Consider the following 5,063-nt stretch of genomic DNA (forward strand, 5'->3'; position numbering starts at 1 on the left):
CGCACAGCCTCACCCACGACCACCCGACCCACCCGCCTCCTCCTCCAACTTCCTCCTCCCTGCCGGCCGCACCCCCACCACATCCCACTGGCCACCTAGAAGCGATGCCCCGCCGGCCGCCCCGCGCCGTTACGGATCCACCAGCACCGGATAGGCCGCGGCGCCCGCTCGCCTCCCCGCCGACCGGCCTCCTCTCTCCCTCCGGCCGATGCCGCCTCCTCTCATCCACCAAGCCCCCGGGCGGAGCCCCACCCCGCCACGGATCGCCGGATCTCGCCCGCCATGCGACCATCACGCGCTACCCCGCGCCTGAACCCAGCGGCTTCCCCCACCAACCTTCCCCCGGCGAGGGCGGGGTGCTGCACCGACGTGGCGGCCGCCAAGGCTTCCCCTTCTCCGGATCTGGCGGCCATGGCGTTGGGGATGTGTGGGATGAGGTTCGGCAGCGCTCCTGTGTTGACGATGAGGGTGGTGACTGCTACTGTGCAGCTCACTACGCCCGCTCATATGAGTTTTTTTGTTCAAGCTGCAGCTCACTCCGCCCCCATGTCATGCGTGCGCCCCATCCGGCGACTACGGCGATTGCTCTCCAAATCCTGACACCCGCATATGTGCTGCAGGGAAGTAGCGGGTGAGTTGCATTCTCATCCTAGTGTGGGCTCATAGATGGCCGCCGCTTCACCTGCCCCCATGCCGATGATCTCTGAGATGGGACGCCCCTTCCCCTCGTTGTCTCTTTCTTTGAGAGGGGATCCAGAGCGCGGCAAGCCTGCCGGATCGTGTCATCTCCAGAGACACCATGTGAATCGCACGAGCACACACGTACATGTAGTAAGCACTGAAACTTTCCCTCATTAGCTGTGGGGAGGTTCACTACACCACTCGCCATATGATACGGTTTGGTTTTGTTGTTTGCAGAAAGTTTTCTTGTCTACAAGGAAATCGGCAGTACCCGGATTTCACGTGTGATTGCAGTCCACAGTATGGGCACCTGCAGCTCTCTCTCCCTCCCGTGGAAGTACATCACGAGCAAAAGGTCCTGGAGCATGTGGTTCTGTTCTGCGTCAGGGAGCCACGCCTCCAGCCGTGCTACTCGCTGGGATTTTTGCCTGAGAGGACAACGATAGCCGCACGACAAGCTGTGATTGTGCAGGTCTGCTGCCTCCGACCAAGGTGTTGTGGCCACACGGCGAGGCGCGCCCGCACCTGGAGTCCACCCCCATGCATGCAGTTCGGTGCTCCTCTATGTGTGGTTAATCGGAGCACCGGTTCCACCGCCGTAGATATTGTTGCAGTTTTGTTGCCATTTTTTGCAGTTCCTATAATTTGGACAGCGAGCCTCCCTCTGTGCGGTTTGTGTTGGGGAACGTAGCAGAAATTCAAAAAATTTCCTACGTAACACCAAGATCTATCTATGGAGAGACCAGCAACGAGTAGAAAGGGGAGTGCATCTACATACCCTTGTAGATCGCTAAGCGGAAGCGTTCAAGTGAACGGGGTTGATGGAGTCGTACTCGTCGTGATTCAGATCACCGATGATCCTAGTGCCGAACGGACGGCACCTCCGCGTTCAACACACGTACAGCTCGACGATGTCTCCCACGCCTTGATCCAGCAAGGAGAGAGGGAGAGGTTGAGGAAGACTCCATCCAGCAGCAGCACAACGGCGTGGTGGTGATGGAGGAGCGTGGCAATCATGCAGGGCTTCACCAAGCACCTACGGGAGAGGAGGAGGTGTCACGGGAGGGAGGGAGGCGCCAAGGGCTCAGGTATGGATGCCCTCCCTCCCCTCCACTATATATAGGGGCAGGGGAGAAGGGGGAGGCGCAGCCTTGCCCCTTCCTCCAAGGAAGGGGTGCGGCTAAGAGGGGGGGAGGAGTCCATCCTCCCCAAGGCACCTCGGAGGTGCCTTCCCCCTTTAGGACTCTCCCCTTTTTCCTATATCTTGGCGCATGGGCCTCTAGGGGCTGGTGCCCTTGGCCCATGTAGGCCAAGGCGCACCCCCTACAGCCCATGTGGCCCCCCGGGGCAGGTGGCCCCACCCGGTGGGCCCCCGGGACCCTTCCGGTGGTCCCGGTACAATACCGATGACCCCGAAACTTGTCCCGATGGCCGAAACAGGACTTCCTATATATAAACCTTTACCTCCGGACCATTCCGGAACTCCTCGTGACGTCCGGAATCTCATCCGAGACTCCGAACAACATTCGGTAACCACATACAAGCTTCCTTTATAACCCTAGCGTCATCGAACCTTAAGTGTGTAGACCCTACGGGTTCGGGAGACATGTAGTCATGACCGAGATGTTCTCCGGTCAATAACCAACAGCGGGATCTGGATACCCATGTTGGCTCCCACATGTTCCACGATGATCTCATCAGATGAACCACGATGTCAAGGACTCAATCAATCCTGTATACAATTCCCTTTGTCTAGCGGTATGGTACTTGCCCGAGATTCGATCGTCGGTATACCGATACCTTGTTCAATCTCGTTACCGGCAAGTCTCTTTACTCATTCCGTAACACATCATCCCGTGATCAAATCCTTGATCACACTGTGCACATTATGATGATGTCCTACCGAGTGGGCCCAGAGATACCTCTCCGTTTACACGGAGTGACAAATCCCAGTCTCGATTCGTGCCAACCCAACAGACACTTTCAGAGATACCTGTAGTGTACCTTTATAGCCACCCAGTTACGTTGTGACGTTTGGCACACCCAAAGCACTCCTACGGTATCCGGGAGTTGCACAATCTCATGGTCTAAGGAAATGATACTTGACATTAGAAAAGCTTTAGCATACGAACTACATGATCTTTGTGCTAGGCTTAGGATTGGGTCTTGTCCATCACATCATTCTCCTAATGATGTGATCCCGTTATCAACGACATCCAATGTCCATGGTCAGGAAACCGTAACCATCTATTGATTAACGAGCTAGTCAACTAGAGGCTTACTAGGGACATGGTGTTGTCTATGTATCCACACATGTATCTGAGTTTCCTATCAATACAATTCTAGCATGGATAATAAACGATTATCATGAACAAGGAAATATAATAATAATCAATTTATTATTGCCTCTAGGGCATATTTCCAACAGTCTCCCACTTGCACTAGAGTCAATAATCTAGTTCACATCACCATGTGATTAACACTGACAGGTCACATCACCATGTGACCAACATCCAAAGAGTCTTGGGTTTGATCATGTTGCTTGTGAGAGAGGTTATAGTCAACGGGTCTGAACCTTTCAGATCCGTGTGTGCTTTACAAATCTCTATGTCATCTCCTAGATGCAGCTACCACGTTCTATTTGGAGCTATTCCAAATAACTGTTCTACTTGGAGCTATTCTAAATTGTTGCTCCATTATACGTATCTGGTATCTCTACTCAGAGCTATCCGGATAGGTGTTAAGCTTGCATCGACGTAACCCTTTACGACGAACTCTTTTACCACCTCCATAATTGAGAAAATTCCTTAGTCCACTAGTTACTAAGGATAACTTTGACCGTTGTCCTGCGATCCATTCTTGGATCACCCTTGTACCCCTTGACTGACTCATGGTAAAGCACACTTCAGGTGCGGTACACAGCATAGCATACTGTAGAGCCTATGTCTTAAGCATAGGGGATGACCTTCGTTCCTTTCTCTCTATTCTGCCATGGTCGAGCTTTAAGTCTTAACTTCATACCTTACAACTCAGGCAAGAACTCCTTCTTTGACTGGTCCATCTTGAACACCTTCAAGATCATGTCAAGGTATGTGCTCATTTGAAAGTACTATTAAGCGTTTTGATCTATCCTTATAGATCTTGATGCTCAATGTTCAAGTAGCTTAATCCAGGTTTTCCATTGAAAACACTGTCCAAATAACCCTATATGCTTTCCAGAAATTCTACGTTATTTCTGATCATTAATATGTCAACAACATATACTCATCAGAAATTCTATAGTGCTCCCACTCACTTCTTTGGAAATACAAGTTTCTCATAAACTTTGTATACACCCAAAATCTTTGATCATCATCAAAGCATACATTCCAACTCCGAGATGCTCACTCCAGTCCTCAGAAGGATTGCTGGAGCTTTGCATACTTATTAGCATATTTCAGGATAGACAAAACCTTCTGGTTGTATCACATACAACCTTTCCTCAAGAATCGTCGAGGAAACAATGTTTTGACATCCTATCTGCAAGATTTCATAAATAATGTAGTAATTGCTAATATAATTCCAACAGACTCTTAGCATCGCTACGAGTGAGAAAGTCTCATCGTAGTCAACTCCTTGAACTTGTCGAAAAACATCTTAACGACAAGTCGAGCTTTCTCAATGGTGACACTTACCATCATTGTCTGTCTTCCTTTCAAAATCCATATGTACCTAACAGCCTTACGACCATCAAGTAGTTCTTCCAAAGTCTACACTTTGTTTTCGTACATGGATCCTCTCTCGGGTTTTATGGCCTTGAGCCATTTATCGGAATCCGGACCCACCATCGCTTCTCCATAGCTCGTAGGTTCATTGTTGTCTAGCAACATGACTTCCAAGACAGGATTACGTACCACTCTGAAGTAGTACGCATCCTTGTCATCCCACGAGGTTTGGTAGTGACTTGATCTGAAGTTTCATGATCACTATCATAAGCTTCCTCTTCAATTGGTGTAGGTGCCACAGGAACAACTTCCTGTGCCCTGCCACACACTAGTTGAAGAGACGGTTCAATAACCTCATCAAGTCTCCACCATCCTCCCACTCAATTCTTTCGAGAGAAACTTTTCCTCGAGAAAGGACCCGATTCTAGAAACAATCCCTTATTGCTTTCGGATCTGAGACAGGAGGTATACCCAACTGTTTTGGGTGTCCTATGAAGATGCATTTATCTGCTTTGGGTTCGAGCTCATCAGCCTGAAGCTTTTTCACATAAGCGTCGCAGCCCCAAACTTTTAAGAAATGACAACTTAGGTTTCTCTAAACCATAGTTCATACGGTGTCATCTCATCGAAATTATGTGGTGCCCTATTTAAAGTGAATGTGGTTGTCTCTAATGCCTA

Source organism: Triticum aestivum, chromosome 3B, assembly GCF_018294505.1.
Source record: "Triticum aestivum cultivar Chinese Spring chromosome 3B, IWGSC CS RefSeq v2.1, whole genome shotgun sequence".
In the NCBI taxonomy this organism is placed as follows: Eukaryota; Viridiplantae; Streptophyta; class Magnoliopsida; order Poales; family Poaceae; genus Triticum; species Triticum aestivum.